Source organism: Chaetura pelagica, unplaced genomic scaffold (assembly GCF_000747805.2).
Source record: "Chaetura pelagica isolate M959 unplaced genomic scaffold, ChaPel_1.0 scaffold142, whole genome shotgun sequence".
In the NCBI taxonomy this organism is placed as follows: Eukaryota; Metazoa; Chordata; class Aves; order Apodiformes; family Apodidae; genus Chaetura; species Chaetura pelagica.
Window position 1 is genome coordinate 5,990,463 of NW_009952973.1, and position 24,425 is coordinate 6,014,887.

The 24,425-nt window shown below is 35.2% G+C and overlaps 1 protein-coding gene across 1 annotated transcript in view; it reads right to left on the reverse strand.

Annotated features, from left to right (window-relative positions):
• Positions 1-24,425, reverse strand: part of MARCH1 (membrane-associated ring finger (C3HC4) 1, E3 ubiquitin protein ligase) — an 84,163-nt gene that overhangs the window by 43,373 nt on the left and 16,365 nt on the right. The gene's annotated exons all lie outside the window — the stretch shown is intronic.

Here is a 24,425-nt window from a genome sequence, read left to right on the forward strand (position 1 = left end):
ACAAGCCAACACCATAGGCTGAGATCCATTAATAAAGTATATGTCGAATAGCTACTTTGCTGTAGCACAATGGGTTTGTTTTTCTGGTAATCCAGAGGAGGAACCAAAGCAGTGGTTCAAGAATGTGTTCAGTATTTACACTGCCCCAACAACATATTCATCTTCATTTACAATGTAAATGTTTACATTTACAATGTAAATGAAGGTTAAAGAAATTTTAGGTAAAAGAAAAAGGTAAAAGATATTTCAGAAACAGTGCCCCTGGTTCCCCTTGGTAAACATCTGTATCTTCTGGAGGTCAATGGAAATATTTTTTTCAGCACTGAGATCATAGGTTCAAACACTCAGGTGAAATATTTGTATGAACCAGATGGATTCTCACCCAGAAGGGGTTGAACTAGATACCATTTGTGCAGGTTTGTTATAGCCTACTTGGGGGAGCATGGGGACAAAACCCAAAGTAGAACTTTCACCTGTGCAGCTTTATCTGCACTGCATGCATCACTGCAGCAGGCACGTACAATAATAATTTAATGCGCACATGCCCATAAAGGTCTTTCAACTTGACTATGACCCATCTCTACTGATTCTTCATTTAAAGAACTATAGAAAAATAAAGAAGCTGCCAATTAAAAAAGGCTAAATTTCCTACTCCATTAATGCATGTGTCCAGTCTAGAAGTCAGTATTTGCCCAATAAGAAGTAGCACAGAACAGTTTTGCAGTGGCAAAAATGACCAAAAAGACACCTCAGGCAATTTGTTGGCAAACATTTAGGAAAAAACACTGATATTTCCATACTAAAAAAGCTGATTCAATCTCAACCCAGTAAGCATATCCATATGAAAATAGTTTCAAACCTACTTGTTGTTTCATATACCTGGTGTAGGTCTCTTCCTTCAGACTAGTGGTAGCTTATGTTTTTGTTCTATCCCTCAGTATCATCAATTTTTTGCACTGCAAATATTAATACACTGAATTTATCTCTCTTTTTACTTTGTCTTCACTGGCACAGACTTGCTCTCTAAAAACCAGCATCACTGAACTTCCTGACCATATATCAGTCTCCCTTTTATTCCACCATATTAGTTAATTCTCAGGACTTCAGCACCTATGGGTTTCTGTGCCAGAGTTTCTTTTTGTTTAGGAAGAAGAATAAAAAAAATAATTATCCAAGTTATGCACTCATTTATTACATCTTGTCCTTGAGGTTGGCACCACTTTGAATAGGGAAGTGAACCAAATTATTCCTTCTGACCTGAAGTATTCTATGATTTGAATATTACTCCTGTGATATATTATTCACTGTAGCTTTGGTAATAAATGAATAATTGCCTATCCTTTTCAGAAAACATTAAATAAAGCTTCAATTGTCTTAATTTATATCCACAGAAAATACGCTTTAGATATGCTGGTTCAGAGAATCTCTGCTTTGACCTCAAAATAGCAGAAGTTATGGACCCATGAAATTAATTCCCCCTTCAGCGCTTAGAAATAAACTCCTTGCTAAGATTATGCAACCTTTATCCTCCACCACTTGGACTAAAGAAATACTCTGTATTTTCTGACAGTGTAGTGAACTTGAGTACTCTTATTTTAATCATCTGTCAGCCAAGACGCATTTCCAGAACAGGTTTCATGACTACAGATCTCTAGGCTTTTTATATGATTCATTCTTTACTATGGCACATACCTCCTTCACTTTAGCTACAATAAGCTCAACAACTCTCTAGCTGAAAACTCTCAGCATCCACTTTCTGGAAAATACTAACTCATAAACTGAATGGTCTAAGTTGAGAGAAAGAGTGCTGGCTCTACAGTTTTTGGAAAAATAAATAGATTTAATAATAATTTCCACATCTGGGTATTTCACAGTGATTTAGCCTGAAGAGCATATGAATAAAACACAAAATGTTGTACTGAATAACTGTGCATATATCGAAGACAGAATTCTTCATTCAGGTTCACACTGAACTTCCATGACTGCTCATACAAAGAACGAACAGCTTTGGCAAAATCTCTTTTGAAATGTGTTCTTGAATAACATCTATGTGCTTCTATTTTAGTAGTTTATCTTTACAAAGTATTCACATTGTTAAGAATAACTGATTCCCTTTCCTACTGTAAGTGAAGAGAAACTACCTTTATTGAAGAATGTTTTTCCTACAAGTTGCTAAATGGTAAGAAAAAGATATTTTTTTCCCACACAATCAATATTAATTTACATTTGAAAGGTTATACCCAAATAAATGTATGTTCAAACATCTATAAATAGTTTTGTGCATCAGGGAAATGTCTTATCATGTCATTCCAAACAGATTATTTCAAAGGAAGTAGCATCTGCCTTGTAGAATTTACATTTCTCATCAGAAATTACTTAATATCTATAATTAGGGTTCTTGATCTCTCTGAGTGAGTTTTCAAAACTTATACATAGAGAGTTCTGGCCCTTCAATAAAGTAAAATGAAAATATTCAGAGATCTGCTAAAATTTTCAGACTCTTTCTTCCAGTCAACAAAACAGCAAAACATTTCCTTCAATACTCCTCCAGGCCACAACAGGTATAAGATTTTCAGGTTGCATGTCATATTACATAGTCCAAAAACCACACTGGAATGCCCCTCCTTACTTCCAGACAGTCTGAGCCACCAATATTTCATGTCTTCTATCTTGGAGTTACATCCTGTAAACACTCATCCAAGTACCTCTTTAAAATAGCAATAGTAGAGAAACAAGTTTCTGTAACTTTTCCACTGGAATATTAAGAAAAGCCAGTCTGTGCTTAAAAATTTCCTAAGAATTCAGTTTTACCAATATCATTCACAAGGTTGAAAATGGAATTCAACCTTCAATATAAATTATGAGGGGAAGATAGAAGAAATAAAACCATGAAATTTCAAATGATGACACATTGATGAGACTGCTTTGAGACGAATGTTATGTGTGCCTGTCCCGACACATCATCCCAAGAAACCAACTCTGGCTGTAATAAGAAATTAAAATAATTAAAAATAAAATTATATGTAAATATCTTTATTTGTTTCAGTAAACCACCACCTAAAAATCTCCTTGCACCTCAAAGCTGGGACCTTGAACCGATTTTTTTGTTGTTGTTCTGTTGTTTTTTTGGTGTTTGTTTGTTTTTTTTTGGGGGGTGTGATTTTTAGTTTGTTTGTTTGTTTGTTTTCCAGTTATCAGCTAAAAATTAAGACTGTTAAACTTCCTTAAAGATACAGTTTTTTCCAATTTGCATATGTGACTTACATTGATATCAAACTGTATTTTTATTAAAGCAAGAGAATACACAAGGTAGTAGTAACAAATTCCTAAAATACTGCTGTGGACAGTTCGGGCTCTCATTCTAAGAAGGAAAGTGGTAGAACAGATGGTTGCTTTCTGACTTGCACTATATTTTCAATTGATGATTATAAGTCTTACTGGGTAGCAAAGTGCACTTTAACTATTTTTCTGGTTTCTTTCTTTTAGTTTCCTCTTGCTCTGCACTGTCTCTGAGCATTCCTCAGTCTGACCGAGGCAGCTTGCTGATGGATTGCTCTTCATCTCTCTGAAGAGTGCACAACAATACAAAGAACTAATCATGGTATCTCAGCTCACTGCATAATCTTAAGCAACAACTTCTGTCACACACATAAACACCCAACTCATGCCTCAAAAACACCCTTTTTTCCACAAAATCTTTTGCCTATCTTTTCTGTGGGTCCTAACCTTTACAACCCTGTGGTGCAATGTGCTGCTTCACACATCTGCACCCAGTCCTCAAGCTTGGAATTCTATACCACACAAAGCACGCAATATTTGCTTTAACTGATAAAGAAAAACTACAGTGCCCATAATTAACTAACACAAACATGTTGTGTAATTACTGGGCATCATGCATAATTTTATTGTGGAACTCAGAATGTTTTCCATACCAAAATACAGCTGGGTTCAAAGTGCCAACTCACAGAAGAAAAGTCCACTGGGAATATTACAGACTGAAATGTGGATGCAACCCTTAATTAAGATAATAAAAAAAAGAATAATAAAATATTAAAAAATACATATAGTATGATACACAGTTGTCACGATCCGGTATTCGGACACGTGGCAATTTTTCATAAAGGTGATCCCAACTGGTGAAATTAAGACGCAAATGAGGTCAGATGTCACATGCACAACAAACTTTTATTAGAGTAACAAAGCAAAGGTCCCTAGAGCGAATAGGACAGGCAGGAAAACAGAGACAGAAAAGAGAGGAGAAAGCAGAGAGATAGAGGACAGCAAGCGAGAGAGCATAGTTACCACCCACGGTGCAGCGATGTCGTCGGTGGGGAAGTGGTTCCTGGTGGAAAAGTACTTCCAATGCACCCATAGAGTCCCAGACTTTTATACAGTTCTTGCCCACTGCCCCCCCACTTTTCTTTCCGGAGTAAGGAAAAACTCCTATCTTCTCCGTGCTCCTCTGAGATAGGAAGGGGGGGTAGGTATGGCCCCGAGTCAAGGCCTGCAGATAGTCCTTTTTGGGATAATTGCTGAGTCCTTTTTGGGATAATTGCTGATCTCTGCATAACGAAGGGGAGGATGAGACGACTGACACCACAGGTTTAATTTATTGCAGGGGAGCATCCTGCTCCCTAAGAGTCCATCAACAGATGTTCTTTCTCAGATGTCACAAGACACACACCAGATATCTTGCACTTATCTCTTGGATTGTTCGAGACAAACACTAAATTCTGAATGCCACAGCAGTTTATATTATTCACATCAACTATGTCACGTCCATGTGTGTATACATATATAAACATCTAAGCACATATAATATCTATCTACAAATGTATTAATATGTATAGACATGTATATATATTCGTTCTTTTCCTAGTTACCAGGATAAGACTGTCTCCCACAGTGCAGCTATTGACACATTATTCAAGTGCTATTTCACAGTATCACATGTTGGGGTCTAAATTATTAAAACAAATACATATTTACATATTTATTTATGACTATGTATGCCAAGAAGATAATGACAATATATGTACTGACAGACCATACAACTTGATTCCTGGCCAGTTTGTACTTGTACACCTTTTTTCTCTATGAGAAGGAGGCACAGAGGGAAATCATATTCCATATTTATATGTGGGTAGAAAAGTACATAGGAATGATCAAGAAATTCCCACATTAGCGGGCTGTCAGGTAACCTTCCAGAAGAATAAGGTACAGGTGCTTTACTTGTCACATGCTCTGTTACTAATTTCACAACTAAAATATCTTTGTTGCCAGAATAGCAGCATGTAAAACCATAAAAATCTCATGCCACTAGTTTGACTGCAAGAAGGTTTGGAGTTCAACATTTTAGGATGTTATTTTATTCTTCACCTTTTTTTCCTCTGAGAAGGAATGCAACCAACTGCACAGCACCAAAATACAAAAGTGTGTTACTTACAGCTGCTTCTTGCACTGTTATCTCTAGTGGGCTAGGTTCCTTTCTTCTCATGTCTTACACTATCTTACTCCACAACAGTGCCACTGGACAGAGTGTAGGAGCTTTTTTACAGCATAAGCTGCTAATAAGCATGATAAATACATCAGAATCTGATCCACTATCCTTTTGAGCTGAACATGCTAATTACAATTTAATGATGCTCAGACCAATTTCCACCACAGGCCAGGATGAGTCAACACCCTGCTTCCTGTTGCAATACAAGGATTTCATAGTGATGCTTTTACCTGCAATTACACGGACAACTTCCATGTTACACAACAACAACATTCAGTTACTTTCTCTGTATTGCACAGATGTACAAGGTCAGAACTGCTTTAAACATGGGAAGAAATACACCATTACATAAAACAAAAAAAAATTTAAAAATCCAGCATTACACCAACCTTGAAGCACAGCAAAGGCATGCAGAGAATACAGTAAAAAACCCACACAAACTAAATACTCACTTGACAGAAGTGCAATTCCTGTAACAGCTCACATAAAGAGCCAGAATTTACTTTGTTGTACTTAGCAAAAGTGAAAAGTTCCTAGAAATCATTGCCAAAATGACAAATGAAGCCGTCATGAATTTGGAAAAAAGTTCAACACAAATCAGCAAACAATGTGTGATACATAGCTGCCCTTGACTGATCATGAGATAAGAAGCTAGCCAGAAGCTTTGATTGGATTTTTTAATATTTATTTTTTTTTCCTGGTAATGCCTAATATTAATGAGAATGAGGATAAAGGGACAAACTGAAAAAATTAAAATCTGGTATCTCATAAGATCATCATGTAAGTGTGAGCAAGAGTCTTACAACAAAGAAGCCATTCTCAGCAGCCAAAGAGTCTTGCTCGTTCATATCTCCTGCTTTCTAGGAGCAACATGAACTTGTCCCTACTGCAATTAAGATAACCAGTAACTGAGGGTTGGGAGTGGCTCCAGTTTTCTTCTGCACTTGTAGGCCAAGAGGAGCCATTGGATTCAGTCCAGATTCGATTCAGTTCCTTTCCCTCACTGAATGCAAGAACAGAACATGAACAACAGCAAGCATCAAACAACACTGCATGAAAAAATCTACTGCAATTAGCTGCCTATGGTCTTCAGCTTATACCTCATGGAAGGAAGAAAAAAAAATAAATTAATAAAAAAAGTCTGCCAAAATTATAATTTCTAGTAGCACTTATCTAATAGGATACAAGTGATGCCTGTCTTTATCCAAAACTGACAACAGAGTAAAAAATTAAAAGAAGCAAAGATAGATATTGGACAAGTGAAATGTGCCACTACTTTTTTATTCAAAAAGTTACAGGGAAAAAGCACAGGAACTTAAAAATCAAGAAGCTGCTAGTCTATACCATAATGACATACCTTGTTACGATCAAGGTAACAATTATGATTAAGGAGAGCACAGTATTTGCAAATGGCATTAAACAAAAAAAAATGCAAAGAGGGATGATATTAATTACAACCGAAGAAAATATTACAAAATTAAATACATAAAAAAAGAAATAGTCAAACACAAAGGAAAAGAGACAGAACGAAAAAAAAAGCAGGGGAAAGAGGTTTCCCCGTGGTATCAAAATATGGGGCCATGTGTGAAGTAAAATATTCTCTATGAACAGAGGCATTAAAAAGTACTAGTTCTTTAGAGTAAAAAAAGTAACCTACATGGAGGGAGACTAATAGCAGGAATTCATTACTGCTAGTTTTTCACCAGAGAACTGGTCAAATATTGACACTCAATACAAGGCTTTAACTTCTCTGACACAGTGTCTATGTAAGATTTACTTGTCATATTTAGAAACAAATCTTGGCCTACAAACTTTTTACTAAGCTTTGTGTTTTCCACTGTTATTTAGAAAAAAATCAGCAAAAATACAGAGCTTTTCATTATTGTATCAATGTTTAACTACAGTGCTTCTATCTACCATCTCCCTGCTTTAATCAAAGCAATATAATCTGTGATAGATTTCCACATGAAGAAATCTCCTTCTGCTACTTGGCTGCTAATGTCTAAATTACCTGGCAATTATAAACAACCTGATTGATTGCACTAATACTTGATTTACAGTAATTTATTACTGGAGACATGCTAAGGGAGATTTTGTGTTTGGGTGTTGTTGATAAAGACACTTTACCTTGGAAAATTGCATATGTTATTTTTATACCTTTTTTTATTCAGCTATCAGCTATAGAAAATGAAGACAAGCAATTTTTTTCCCTATAAAATACAAATGTGATGAACAGTCTGCAGGCTTTACTTTGTCAAACTGTTTTGCTAATGTATGACTGCCAATTCAGCATTGTTTTATTATTTCTACATAGGTGAGACACATCTGTCACTGTACACCTCTTGGTTTCAAACAGAAAACAAACCAAATGTTTAATTATCACCTATTTTCACACTGTATTACCCTCCTTAAATGGGTTTGACATAGAGTAAGAAAGCAAAACAGAATTCTATTCACTATGACATCAAGTGATCGTTTTGTCTCTTCTATAATGAACAGAAACGCAAACCAACAAATTTCACTGCACCAATCTTATATGATTCTACCATTTACACATTACTATAATTTACAAATAATGTTTATAATTATTTCCATCCATTTTGATCAATAAAGATCGGTTTTTCATTCTATCTTACACAGCATGATAGAACTTTAGTACAATACCTACTGTTTTCCAAAGCTCCCAGTACACTGTGAAACTACTTTTCCATAAGACTCTCAGAAAGGCTGCAGAGAGGACCTGCTTTTTTCATCACCATGTTGAACTCCAACCAATGTTTCTTCAGTTATCAGTCAGAATGCCCTTTATTTTTGATCTTTGGGGTGGCACCCGTTCCTCATTCTTCAGGATGTTTCCCCAAATGTCTGATCTTTGCAATGATCCTCTCATATATGAACACTCTTGGTGGTCAGTACACAAATTTCAGCAAATAGTTGTAAGGAATAATGGAGAGATTTATTTTTTTTTATTTTTACAAACAAGTAAACACGATCTGTGTACCATGTAATAGAGATTTTTAATTCATAATATGATATGCATACAGTTTTCTCTTTGTTAAGTCTGACTGCATGGGGTTTTTTTAATCGAAAAGACAAACTAACTTGTTTCAGAAGCCAGAATTTAGAGGTCACTTTGTTGTCTGCCAATTATTGTGACCTGATGGATTCCACTCAATTAATACCAGAGATGAAAGACTCTGAATAGCCAAGAACTTGTCTAACAGCCAAATATTTATCAAAGGACAAAAGATTAATTAAATACACAAAGTGCCTCAATTGCAATAGAGCTATAAAACATTATTTGATCATGTGCTGGATGCTAAAATATCACATTTTTTACACTTCTTATCTGATTACAAGTTTTATGTCTTCAGTGTCACTTTAACCCCTCCAAATAGAAGGGAAAATGAAAGGGAATGGCATTTTCCCTCATCCCCTAAAGGCTACCCAAGCATTTAAATCCTTTAAAGTACAGATGTCATCTTTCATTAGCCAATTTGATTAATTATTCAGCCTAAACCCACTGATTTCAACTGCAACAAGAACAGGTGCAAAGCTATAAATAATCAAGTTATTGACCATAAAACCTAAGTGATAATGCTAAGGAAAAAAATAATGGAAACAGAACTGGGCAGAAAATAACACTGACTATATGCCTGGCTTCTAACATGCAGGAAACCTGTATCTCAAGGATCTCCAACTCTATAACAGAAATGAAAGCAGACTAGTAGAGCTCAGAGGAAATTAGATAATATTAGGATTAAAAGAACTGATGTTGAAATCTGGTGGTCAGGTTAGACTGAGGTTAATAGCTAAGCAAACAGTTTTGGGCTTATAATCTAAATTATATACCCATTAGTTTAGTCATTACTTAGCTTGTGAGTTTCAACAGAAATTTGAACACTTCAACTCCTCCCTCTTTAAAAGTTGAAGCAAAAGGTGAACTTGAGTGCCTGAATGACAAAATCCTTATTAAAAAAATCAATCAAACCAAGCTCTACAGAAAAGTTTGTGGAGTGATCCATCTATTCACACTAAAATGCATAGAATATTTGGAGTAAAAACAGCTCCAAGTCAAAATATGCATCCACAGGTACTTCTCTCTGCTTCAGAACTAATATTGAAGTTCATTCAAATATTATTTCCAAGTCGTTTGATCCAGTGATCACCATCCTTCATAAACAATGGGATCCACAATCAAAGTAATACAGATTTTCCTACAGTAAAGTCTCCATATATGCTATCAGAGATCTATATTAGAGAAATTATCATTTTTGTTTACAGGCAAGCTTTGTCTGATTTGCACCTCTCAGGTTATCCAGTCTTCTCATAAAACGTTAGCAGCTGCAATGAAGAGAGGTTTGTTATTGCATGAACCCAGAAATGTGCCATTTACTCAGATACTCTGAAAAGCTTCCATGACAAAGACTAGATCCCCATTTCAGTTATCCTCATCGGGAAAATTTTAGAACAGTGAGGTTGAGGATTCGGACCACAACTATTATTTTTTCCTCTACCTTCTGAAATATTCACTGTATATATTACAGGAAAGATGCTGCAGAAATTACAATTAAATTTCACTTATTCTTAGAATTCATGTGTACCTATTGCCATATATTAATTTATGAATCAAGGGATGGAGGGAAACTATTGTATAAAAGGTTTTGTATTTTTCTTTATAGCTGCCCTAATGTGTAATTAAAAAGCTAAAGTTGTATCCTATTTTCCATTTAAAATAATGCAAGTAAAAGGAAATGTGGAACACAGTATACACCTACTTCTTAGCAGACGTGGCCAGCAAGTCATACATATTCATGGCAGAAGCTTTCTACAGGTCTGTTATTCCCAGACAGACATGACCTACCTATTTCAGTCTCAAAGATGTGTTGAGAGATGGACATGCACAGCACACTGATTACTGATTATTCCTTCTTGCATTGTAACAGAAATCTCTCTGATGGAAAGAGGAACACTGAGTGTGAAACAAGGACAAAGTCTGGGGAAAACAGATAATGGGAAGACTGTCCTGGGGAAGACAAACAACTACCCTAGCTTAGGCAAGGTAGGATTTTACTGTTGACAGCACAATTTCCAATGATGTGTCTAAAAAGTGAACAGAAAAGTAGAACTGAAATATAAGAAGTGGCTCTGAGAAGATCTCTGATTAGCTATAAGGCAGAAACATTGCAGGCAGTTGTTAATTCCTCCCAGTCAGATCTTCATCCCTAATAAAAAAACTCCTTGGCACAATTAGGACAGACAATAATTCAAACTTTCAGAGTGGCTACAAATAATTAGTTACCAAAATACAGACTAGACTATATTTATTTTATTAATATCTGTTAATTACAGCATAAAATTTAGAATAATGTGTTGGGAGCAACAGTCTGACACTACAATTGACTTGAGTACTCACAAACCATATTCTATGCATTTATGTGTGTCTGTCTTCAAAGACTCTAGCTGTTAAAAGAACCATTGAAATTCTCTAGTCCCTTATTCATGGAACATCTTAATTACTGTCTTAGATATCACTTAATAATTCTGGCTTTGCTTTTTTCCCCATTACTTCAGGCAACAATGAAGCATGTATGATTCCATTCTATTCTCTGCTGTGCCTTCTCATAAAGGAACCCTGCTATTCTTAGTCAGAGCATGCAATGTGAAATTACATTCAAATCACTATTGCCATTTTCTGAATAGATACCACACTTCCTCTTATTTCACTATAGTAGGTCTTCAGTGTGATAAATGCTCTAGATTTTTAGTCTTCAGGGCAATTCCGGATTTCCAATAGTCCACGTCATAAAGGACTTCAAGTACAATTATGTTATTTTAAGAAAATAGAGAATATTCTGCCACTTGTATCTGAAGCAGGTATTTATGCAGTAACTTAGACAGTGTCAACTTGAAACAGGTCTATTGAAGATCTGGCTCATTCATCTCAGTTAGTGGTCCACGCTTTGCAATATAATGCTCAGCAACATGTTATCTTTCATATTTTTTGGAACCAGGCCTCCCAACTGGTAAATATTGGTTTATACAGCTATAAAAATGCAGATGGTATTCAGGTGACTCTCTTTTAGATCTCAGAAACATCTTCAGCTCAAACTGAATTATTGCCATAAACAAGAAAAAGAGGCCTCGCTTTCACAATCTGAGGTAGTAGAGACAAAATTATTAGAGAAGAGCCTCAGAGAAAGGATTAAGGATTTAATTTTCAGTCCTCATTTTTCTTATTAAGCATTTAACTTATTACAAATTCTGAGTGATCAAGGAAAGATTGATGCAAATGGATTTTTTTTTTCTTTACTTGCTTCCAGAGTTTCTTTTGTTTTAAAACTCGTACACACAGAATCTTAATTCCACAGAACTTGTACAATACCTTGGAAGGTCCATGGAATGCTACCACAGAGAGGTGGAAAAGAGGACAGGCTTGGCAAAACGTCAATAGAGAAGGTGACAAATTCAGTATCTTCTCTAATCTTCCAATGTCACAATGAAGACAGAGTATGAAGTTGTAATTTCAATATTCCCATTTCAGTTTACATTAGTTCTTTCCAAGCTCAGCTGTATGCTTTATCACTTTTCCTTCCATCTAATTCTGGACAATTCTAACGATTCTGGATATCAATGATCCACTATCCCTACATGGCTCCCAGTAGAACATAGACCATAGGGTTTCTTCAGTATGTTTCAAATATGTATCCTACTTGGGAGGTTAATTAAACTATGATCCTATCTGTTTTTCCAGTTGTAAAGGTCAGCATGCAGATTCAATCTACACTGAAACAAAATTAACCTTTTGCATTCAAAGAAAACAGATGTGCTAAAACCACTCAACTGCAATACAGCCTACAGTTCTACAAGACATAACTCAGCTTACTCATCCATATTAGAGACAAACTGAGCTAGGAAGATAAAAGGACAGAACTTCTGAATATGATGTCAACTAGCAATATGAGGAACATAACCTCATACTGTGAGTAGATGGAGAAATTTTACTGGCCATAAAAGATGCAGATATAATCCAAATACCATGAGATTCTGACATGATTTCTCTTTTAAAATCAGTGCACACACAGTCTAGTTGGAAAGGACAGGGAAAGTCCCTCCCTGATTCCCAGTGTACGCAAAAGAGAGTCGCAAATACAGTCCCTGTGAACATGAACATTGCAGCCATTGAATTCTCTCAGTCTGCACCAACAGTTAACATAGAGTGAGATCACTTCCTTCCCTACATTATGCTCCCAGGGAAATGGGATTAAAATATGCTCAGAAGGCACAGATAAAAGACAGATGATTAAGTATTACACAGATAAAATGTTAAGCCTCTGAGAAGCAAAGTACCTGTAAGGCAAGGTATTATAGATTTTTACATGAGGAGATACATGTGGAAGAGAAGCCTCCTTTGTACAACCAACTACGTTTATCCCTGGAGCCACTCTCCCACTATGCTATTTTCTTGTGGTGCAGGTAATTGGCCTCCACAACTAACTGGAAGGAAAAAGTAGCACAGCTGGATTTTCTTCCCTTCTCAGGTCTCTATGTGAACTGCTCAGTAAAAATCCCCACAATGTAAGGAGAAAGTGAGATTAGCTCATAATTGCAGGACATTAGGGCACACTTTCAGTTAAAAAACTCAAAACCTTAAAGAGCCTTGCTGTCAGTTCCTCAGTTCTGTCACTGCAAAAATCAGTACTATGAGCCCTGAATCAGCTATAGGATTTAGAAGAGAAGAGCCTGCCTCTGAGATGCTCAATCATTAATAATAGTCTATTCTTCCACTGTAAACCTAAGAAGACCACTTCAAATCACTTCTGCATTGCACACCAAGCTAAATTCCCATTCTTTCAGTGCCACAGCACATGTGGTTTATTTATATTTACATTAGCTTTTCAGTTTACAGTGCCCTCCTCCAAGGGCTATGATTGGCAGGAGTTCTTTTGTGGTACTAAGAAAATACAAGAAACAGGAACAGAGAATCAAAAGCTGTAGGTCTTTTAGAAGTACCTGGTGGAATCTGAGAGTAGATGTTGGGATATCAGCAACTTCTTTGGCGTCTTAAAATAAATGTGTCCTGATTCCTTTAGTTTATTTAGCTATTTAATATATATTTAATATAGTGAAACATTCACCCAAAAAAACATTAAGGTGCTGTGTTTACCAGCATTGAGTCAGGTGACCAAGTTGTGCACTGATCTCCATGGCAACAAGCTTGTATATTTGGCAACTAAAAAAAATGGTAAATTAAGGGTAATTTCCTCTCCTCTTTTACTCTCAAGCACTTTAAAAAAACATAAAGAGGAAACACTGAGAAATACAATAAGCACCTTGTTATATTTTTTATTGTGAAAATGACACAAAACAGAACTGCCACAAAAAGGTAGTATTTTTCAGATTTATTTCAATGAATTAATTATAACAAGAATAATACCTGTCAAATCAACATAAGCTGGCAAATCCCTAGTTTATTAAGCATGCATTTGTAATGTATTGCAAACTGCCAGCTCTGCTGTAACAACCACTTTATAGAAAATCCACAATGTAGAATATTGTATATATACTATATTAAAAAACAAAACAAAAAAAACATCAAAAGCCAAACACTTTCCTCCCAAAAGGTCTTTGCCTTTGCCACACTTTTGCAAATTCATAGTGGCCACCATGAAAAATTATGTTCTTATTAACCACTGACCATCTGTCTTCTTTTCCTCTATTATGGCTCTAAGTTTTCAGTGACACAGTTTATCAATTAAGCTAATTACAGGAAGCAAAATTTCTCTTTTCAGGCCTTGCTCTGTATTTAGGTCATAGAATAATTGTTGAGCAATGGGGATCCTATTTAAGTCTGACTGTGTCTCTGTAGCACTTCATATTCTGTTTAGCACTGACAAGTCACATTCAGATATAACAACAGTATTATCAATCTAGGCTGTACACGTACCTATTAAAAACTGCAGAGAAATTAATAGTAGTGCTAATCTGAATGAAAATCACTGAGATTCATCTATGCTCCTTTGGAGGTTGAATCCTTTAAGGTGAAATTCTGCATCTTGGCTCGGAAAACAGCTATACAAGGGGTTTCTTTTTGTCTAAATGTCTAAATATTGTTCTGGATTACAAAATTCGAGACTCGAGTAAATTTTCACATTGCATTCAGTACTCTTTCATATGGAAAAAAAAATTAATGTATGGCTGTGAAGGAATCCTAAAAGTTGAGTCCACATGACGAAAATCTGCAGAAATATACCTTTTGGATGATTGTATGTAAAAAGATACGGCCAAAAAAAAATAAAAATGGCAATGAGCATCAATTTGCTAAAGGCATAAACATTCACAGTAATCCTTTTGCTTCCCCCAAACACATGAAGAGTGAGAAGTCTGCTTTTTGCACAGACTCTGGACAAGAAACGTCTTATTAAGCCATTCACTAGAAGAGTTGAAACATGTTGAAATATGATAGAGATACCATAAGAGACATGGAAAATAGGAAATTATTTTCCAGTCTACCAATACAAGAACAAGATAACATCAAATCAAACTTGCTGGTGACAGCTTCAGAACAAAGTAACTTCTATAAGCAGCTAATGGTTAATAAGCACATCAAAATTGTTTAAAAGCTTGGAGATGCTTAAAAAGTCACACATCATACTTGTAAAAGAAAAGTTATTTCAATGGGAACACGTAAAAATTTATTTCTTATGGAGAAATTCCCTGAGATACAATTTACTGGATTCCAGGAGAATATTCTGGGAAGCCACAGTAGTAGCTTATGCTCTTACCTTGCCCTTCTTGTAGCATTCACAATTAGCCATTGTCTGAGAGAGCACATTGGATTACACAGGCTTTTATTTTGTCTCACTTGAGCCTTCTTAGACTAACAGATATAAACTGGATAATGGTAAGACTGAAATTTGTCATTTCAATTACCAAGATGGAGATAAATGAGAACATTTCATACTACTCAATAAAAATGTTGTACAACACTACATATTACAGTATTTCACTAATTCAATCCCTGGAAGATCTCCTTGTAAATGTAAAGGAAATGACTTAGCTCCCACTTACGTAAAGTTTTTGGAAACTCAACAGCTCTGAAAACTGTGAGGAGAGAATTTTTTAATGTAAATGTGAAAACCTGCAGTGAATCATAGATTGCTAATTCATCTTTAGTTGGAAAAGTTCCTGCTGTCTGTAAAGAGTCTGTGTATAAAATTAATTTTAGAGGACTTGAGATTTAGTCCTTTGTCCATAGGTTTGGCTACATTATTTTCCTCACAGAATAAGTTAAGAGTAAACTAAACAATAAATTCTTTCCTTTGCTGAATAACATTTTGAAAAAAATATTACTGATTATAAGGCAACTTAAGAAAAAAAGGGGGGAAAAAGAGAGTCCCAGTTTCACCCTATTCTGAATAGAACTACTTTCTGTTATTGTCAGAGGTAGGTAGGGTATTTTCACAGCAGTATCCACTCCAATATAGGTCTGAACTCACTTTAATTTTTACACTTCTAAAACAATAGATCACTTTCATACGAGATAAATAAAAATCACAATTAGAGACTATCAATTTAAAAAGCCGCTTGCCAGTGGGCAAGATAATCAAGTATAAGCAGTTCTCTTTCTCATTCTAATATACAGGTCAGATCTATGCTTACTAGTGTATAGCATATTAGTAACTCCTTCCTTTCTTAATGCACTTAACTCATTCATCACAAGCTTCAGCAAAGTTTATCTAAATACTTTAACTTTTTATAAAGACTTTTGATGAAGGATCATCACACAGGTAAGCAAAAACCTAGTAAAGAAGATAGCCAGATACACTTTGAGAAATTAAACCAGACACTAAATAGTGCTGTGGGAATGTGATTTTACATGCTGCCAGCAAAGAGAGAGAGAGGAAAAAAAAACAAAGGAGTTACAACATGCATGCTTCATGTTCTGTGACTCCTGAGAATAATTATTCTGAAAACCCTGATGAGCAGATTAGTGCTATTAAAGGTCATTAGACACTGCACTGAGTATTGTACAGGGAACTTGAAGGAACTAAATGAACAAAAAAAAAAAAAAAAAAGAGAGAACAAAATAAAATTACTTAGTAATAATTAGTATTAGTTGCGAATACTTAACAGTTTTACTTTGTAACACCACAAGCTCCTAAAATGAAAAGAGACTTCGAAGGAAACATTTAAAGAACGATACACAGGCTCAGCGACTTTGGGGAAAGAAAGGGAACTATCAAAAATATGGACAAATATTGATTACTTCTTTTCAGTCTCTTACCCCCAAGTTTGATTTTGTTTGTGGGAAAGAAGGGAAGAAGATTTACTCCAGCTGAGGCTGGGAAAGATCTCCACATATTGTTACTGGCAACATGATAATTCAGCCCAACCATAAAATGAAAACTTGCACATCATACTTGTCCTTCTGAGAACTGAATTATACCCCATTAGTGACGCCTACTGGAGCTAAACTCACCCCTTCTGAAACTCTTAACTTTTTCCCCCTTTCGAGCTGAGTGTCACTCCTACATGGTTACTTAGATCATAACAGAAAAAACTGCAATAAGAGGAAGTTATAACCCTCCCAAAACAGTTTGGTATGTCATTCAGTATGCGTCTGCTCTCTCCTCACTTCTAAAGTAACACAACTTCATCTCTCCTTGAGCTGAGCTGTTATTTCCTGGTTTGTTACTAGGAGTTGTTTTGTTGGGTTTTTTTTCTTCTTTTTCCCAAGCCTTAAAGATTAAGCTCAAGCCTCAAGATTTAATTAAATTTAATTTTTTTTTAATGTGGTCAAAACACACAAAGTATTTAAAATGTTATGCCTAGGGTTTAGCATAGATTGACATGGTGTCATTACAATGTCTGCAGTGTTATTTACTCTCACATTCAATACATCTATTCTCACACTTCTGGTTTCACTGAACATAGTTGTTAATCCTGAAGAAGATTCCCTTGAGGAGTTCACAACAGTACATGGACTATTTTTCTGAAAGAGTTAATTTTGGATGCTGTATAACCTATTTAATACTTTCAGTGGCAAACAAATCAATAAGTGGCTTTGTACCAGCTTTTTACTTTTTTATATCATGTAATATGGAAGCCCCTTACTGAACTTTCAGCTTCCATCTCTTCTGTGCAAAGGAACTAATTTCTACCTGAAAGCTTTACTTCTTTACTTCCCTATGTCCTTCCTTCCTTCTCTTCAAGATAAAAGTGCTAATTGATCTTCTTATTAAATGATACTGTTGTTTTAGCACATTATTTTATATAAGGCAACTTTTAATAAAAAAATCTTCAGTAACACATTTCTTTATAATGTTTTTCCTAAATGACACTAAAAGAAAGGCAAGTGCTTTGCTTTTGCAATGTATCAAGAAAATGTTATCATTGTTGTGCTACGCACTGATGAGATCGCATCTACCATTGCATGCACAAGAACAGAGACATAAGAAAGATAAATTGAAATTGGAATGGGGGCAGAAAGGCCAGAAGAAACATGAGAGAAATTGAAAGCCTACTTTCCAAGTGCGGCTTAAGGAGTTTGACTGGTTTAGATTAGCAAGATGATGGTTGAGATGGGATATCTGCTGTAAATAAATATTCTGCAGTAGATAACTAGGGATGGGAAAATGTAAGATAAGCCACAGTTTGCACCAATAAATGGATATAATACATTCACACAGTAAATTCAGGTTAGACATAGAAGATTCTTAATTGCTAGAGAAACAACTTCCCAGCTAAAGGAGATACAATGTAATTGTTTGACAGTAAATTAAAGAATAACATGAAAATTATATGAGCAGGTGACAGGACTCAATGATGGAGTAAGTCCCCTCTAGACATATATTTTACTTTAAACAGAATATTTTATAGTTTTCATAAGAGACAGCAGCTAATTTTCACCAAAGCTCTTGCTTAATAGAAAAACATTTTTCTTCAAACATTTGCCTTCACCTAAACCCACTATTTTTAAAAATTTCAAAGTATTAAAGCCAACAACATGAAAACTTTTGTTTTAAACTTGGCCATTACCTACCATAATGAATTGCCTGCATAATACTTGCAATGGAAAACAATCCCAAGCTTCAGTTACTCCCTTCCTTAGTTAGCCACTTCCATTTCCACTTTCACCTTGACAGAAACAAAATGTTTAACAAACATCATTTACATAATCCTTGAATCCCTGTCTCCTCAGTATTTTCAAAACAACTAAACAACCTTAGTCACCACAGGAAGGATTTGGGCTTTTCTAGTCAGGCATTTCCTTTTGCTCATCTAAAGGCTATTTTAATAATTGTAACTTTTTGTTTCCCAAATACATTTTTGAGCTCATCATCTTGCCTTTCCTATACCAAACACTGAAACAGAACTGAGCTTCAAAAGTCTTTGTGACTATAGACTCTGATGCAAATTTTGAGCTTAGCTACTTCAGCTAGAATTATTCCCAAAAGTGACCATCCTTCCTAAACATCCTACTAAATAACTTTAAAGATTTGAATATACAGAATTTATGCTAATTTTAAAAAATATTTCCCAGTACAGAAGTCAGTCTTTGCATCAAATAAAAACCTAATTTCAAAGCATCACATCAGTCGTAGAATTATGCTTGCAGGAAAAGACCGTTAAGATCATCAAACATAACCATAAAACCCAGCACTGTAAAATCCACCAATAAACCATGTCCCCAAGCACAACATCTACACACCTTTCAAACACCTCCAGTAACTCAACCATTACCCTTGGCAGCTTGTTCCAGTGCCTGACAACTTTCAGTGAAGAAATTTTACCTAATATCCAACCTAACCCCCCCACCTGGTGCAACTTTAGGCCATTTCCTCCTGTTCTAACACTTGTTACTTGGGAGAAGAGAGCAGAACCCACCTTGTTACAATCACCTTTCAGGTGGTTGTAGAGAGCAATAACGTCTCCCCTTAGCCACCTTTTCTCCAGACAGAACAAACAAAGTGCCCTCAGCTGATCCTCATAAACTTGTTCTACAGACCCTTCACCAGTTTCATTGCTCTTCTCTGGACATGCTCCAGCACCTCAGTGTCTGTCTTGTAGTCATCTGTCTACTGAAAACTAAACAAACATCATTCAAATACACCAATATATTTTCAGATGGGAGTCCTGCTAGGCACATACATGAGCTGCAGTGCAGAACCACAATAGCTCTACTGTGGTGTCTCATTGATTCTAGGACCCCAGGCACCACAGCAGGAGGACCCACACTGCTGTAGTAAATGAGGCAAGGTCATTGAGACTCAAGCATAAAACATTTTTTATACCAGAAGAGTAAATAGGTCCTGGCCACCTGAGGTAGGGACTACTTGCTGGCTTTTATCATACTTTTATTCAGACACTTAGCTGCTTAAGTTTCATTCAGTACACTTCAGTTTGCTTGCGTGCACCATTTCACAAGCAAATTAAATATATCTGCATTTCTTCTGTATTGCTTCTGCTGGTCTCTAAACATGTTATGTCACTATAGAGATTCAGCAGGTTTTCAAATGTGATTTAATTACGTCACACTGTTGGCATGTGTAATTTAAATTAATCTGATATTTATTGCCTTATAAAGTGTTTTTCTGATAAATTTTTTGAAGCTATTACTAGCATTGGTAGCAACTATATATGCTTAAGTTTTCTTTAGAATAACTGTCAATAAAAATCTTTTTTTTTATACAGATAAATGTTTTCAGTAAAAATGTTCCTGTGAAAACAAACCATTATTCTCAGCTGCATCACAGTTATTGCACCTTGCAAGATCTTCCCACCAAAATTTATAACACAATGAATCCTTGATTTCCCTCCTTTTAAAGTGACAGTTTATTCTGTTATTCAAATCTTACTCTAAGTAAACAATGGAAAGTTAAAAAATAAACTAAATTCTGGTCTGCTCTTTTTAAAACATTACCATTTCAGTAAATATGACAAGCTGGACTCCATTGTTTGTAATAAATTGTGTCTTTGTATTACTAGAAAACTTTGAGGGATCACTATTTTAAATTCAATCTCTGGGAAAAACTAGACATTAATCAATTAATAAAAAATATGTGTTTTATTCATGGCAAAGGGATTCTTCTCCGCAGCATTTCTCCACTGTCAGTTTAGTTGACATGCAATTAGAGACAACACAAACTATTAAAAAAAGATGTTAATACTTTCACAAGCTTATTGCATTCTATCAGTTTGTATTCAAGTTTCTAAAATGTTGCAAACACCAATATACACCTACTTTCATTTTGTAACACCAGGCATTTCTCTAGAATGTTATAAAACATATCAAAGTTACAAATTATACTTTAAAAACTCTGTTTTAGCATACTAGTGAACACCTAAGCAGTATTCTGTTTATTTGGTTTTGGCAACAGAATGTAGCAATGCATTTCCTTGTCTGATTTGGGTGCAATGATGAGCACCCAATTAAAACCAAACAGAACACTGCATGAACTCTGCCTCACACAACCTAAAACTGAAATTAAGTGAGAAACAAACCTAACTTGTTTCAGAAGGATGACTTTGTAACCAGCAAATAAACTTTACCTTCCAAATTAAACCGTGTCCAGTGGCCTCTTTTTCATAACACTCTTTTAACTAACAGAATATCAAAATTACAGTCTCTGACAAATAACCAAGCTCAGATAACTTAGTGGTTTTGACTACCCACTGTTGACATGAGATTTCATGACTTTGCAGCATATGATGAGGAAAGAAGTTGGAGGAAACTATGGTTTAGTCTTCCTTAAACAAAGAAAACCCAGGAAGGCTGAAGGACTAGGGGTAGCACGCGAGAAGAACTTGTTCTATTTTGCTGATGTCTTCCTCTGGTTACCAATGGACAACAAAGGAAAACACCTATTTTCATGTTCTCTAAGAGAATCTTACTTACACATGTACAACACTGGGACTGCCTCAGCTAATATGTACTGGCAAACCAGTTATGATGCAGATTGTAATGCAGGACACATGAAGATTTGTACATTGGTGTATTATCTCCTCTCTGTGCTCAGCATTCAGCTTGCTGTTATCAACCAAATGCAATGCTGACACGGGTGGTTCATTTAGACTTGATTTACAATAGAGAATATAACATCTAGAGTTCCCATTCAATTTGGTAACAACATCAAAAGCTTTAATGCAAATCTACATGTTCAGTGTAAAGTCTCAGCTTGAATGATCTGAATTACTTATCTTTTTGATTTCATTAATTCCACTAGTAAATTGAATCCTGCTATGTGGGCATGGCTATATAACCACGTAATTGTAGTAAAATCACTGTAATACTTGAAATACAAGAACTGATAGAAAGTGCCTGATGATGTGCTCACGCTCCTAGTGAATGCTAACACTAGCGTTCATTATGAGTCCTGTATCAGCTCACGGTCAGAAGCCGGGAACAAGAGCATGCCCTGAAAACTCTCACATCTATTTTTAAGTCAACATCTGTTTAAGAAAATAAAAAAAAAATTGCAACCCTGCACATACCCTAACCCTTAGCCAAACAGCCTGCGCATGCTTAGAGCTACTAAAATAAGATTAACAGTTTTAAAAGCTGATTTTTAATATTAGTTTGCCTTTTTTATTTTTTTGTAAATATCTAATTTTGCTTCTTCAAGAATTCCATGTACTTGAATAAATCTGCAAATTACTGCATTGAATGATAAAAAAAATATAGTATAATATGGCAATAAGAATTCATTATTTTTTATGGATTAATTTGGAAACATAGATGCTCTTGCAGGTGTCATGGGAAACTTGTACATTTCTGATTAGTGATAAGGAATGTAAAATTTGTATCTCAGCTTATTTGGAAATACTTGAGTATTAGAAGAGGGAAATAATAAAGTAATATACACCTGAATATTTTAGTTATTATATTATTTTAATATTACTGAAGTATTACATGACCTTAAATAGAATGTGTTTGAGCATACAGCTGGAAGTAGCTTTACTTACACTGAAGCACTGACATTTTCATTTACACAAGCTACCCAGTATATGTTGATATCTAGCAATTTAACAGGAACTCTATGTTTGTGCGTTGGTTTTTTGTTTGGTTTTTTTGTTTTGTTTTTTACTGGAATGAATAATTTCTTATAAACTAATAGCTTACTACGTACCTGGTAAAATTGGTATTACAACTACCATGAACCTTGACATTAATTTGGAACTGATGAAATCTGACATACTTCAGCATAGTACACATACAGCAGCACAAAATATTATTAAATAATTATGACAATTTTAATACTATTTAAAAACATACATTTTCTTGCTATTATTACTATTAACTACAGAACTGGTTGAAAAATCTGCATTTATATGTCCTAATGCCTGTGTGACAGACAACAACAAAAAGTACACTTAACATTCCTACTAATATCGAGAACTCCAAGCTATTTCCAAAACAGGTTGAATTTTTCAAAAATGGTTGAACATTCTCTGACAAAATCCAAGCATCTCATTTCTAAAGATGCATGATTCCACTTAGAAATCTTACTTCAAAATACTCTGAGGCTGCTGTTACAAGATACCAAAAGGATACAGCTAATATTCACACAACTAACAGAAGGTATAAATAAAAAATACGCTTCTAAATACAAGTATGCCAATTAAAGAACTGCACAATAAAGAACAGGCACCAAAAAATAACAAAATATGGAATGGTACATGCCCTGTGACACAATCTTCATTGCTTATGCACTTCTAGCAAAAAAAAAAAAATTAAACAATTAAACATCATCCCTCCAAGTGAGGGATAAATGAGTTAAAGTGCGTGAACAAAACAAGTCACCTGTAGTCCTAGCTTCAGGACTAGTCTGGCAATACTCTGCTTTCACATCCAGCCTGCAGTTAGTCCTATCCCCCTTCACAGCTGCACATCTTGATCTTCACTCTTTTAGCTTTTGTCATATTAAAATCACATAAAAAATTTTAATTATTATTTTCCAGTGAGACAGCTTCCAATGACAGTATGTGACTCCAGGAAAGCCTTTGAACATAAAGCCTTTTTCACCTTTGCATGATAACTCAGCTGCCTGCATAATTCATGAAGACAGATGAAAGACTACTTCCCATGTAAATATGTCAGGTAGAAAAATAACTACTTTGAAACTGAGGGTAAGATTTGATCAGACTTTAGAATTTAAAGCAGAAAACCAAATTCCTAGCAAGTGTTACAGTGCTTAGATATTGCGGAGGATTTGCATAAATTACAGGACAAATTCTGCCCCATACCAAAATTAAAATGTGACTTTTAGCTATGTACCAGGCAATGTAAAATAATATAGGGCACTGTAAAAGCTATATAATGCCGAGTAATCCCAAAATCAGACTACAGGGGCACTTTTTAAAAAAATACATTTTATTATTTGGCACTGCTGAATTTACAGAAACAAGTAGAGAGCACCTGCATCAGCAACACTTTTCATACAAATACAGCTCCACATTTGGAAATCACAGAACTGTCTTCAGGTAGAAACATGAACCTTTTAATTTCACCATTGCTTATGCTTAATGAGAGAAACTTTACCACCAAGTTTATAAAGAACTAAGCTGGGTGCAAAATGGTGAACTTCTTTCTGCATCTGCTTTGACTCCAAGAATCTTTCTGCCTAAGCATAATCAATAAAAAGAATCTTGGTTAAATTTTAATCTTAAACCACTCCCCAAACACATTCAGTACTTTCACATTAAAAATAAATAAATACATAAAAATCTTTTTCATGTCTCTATGAAAGCCAGCAATTTTTATTTACATTGAACTTCCAGTCCCTTCTTCAAATCTCTCAATCATCAATTCAGCAACCCAGGAAAAACTGCTGTTCTTTTCTACTCTTGCAAGCAATACTGGAAGTGACACAAGAGCAGGCTCTATGAATCTGAAAGCCAAACACACGTGTGCCTAGACAGG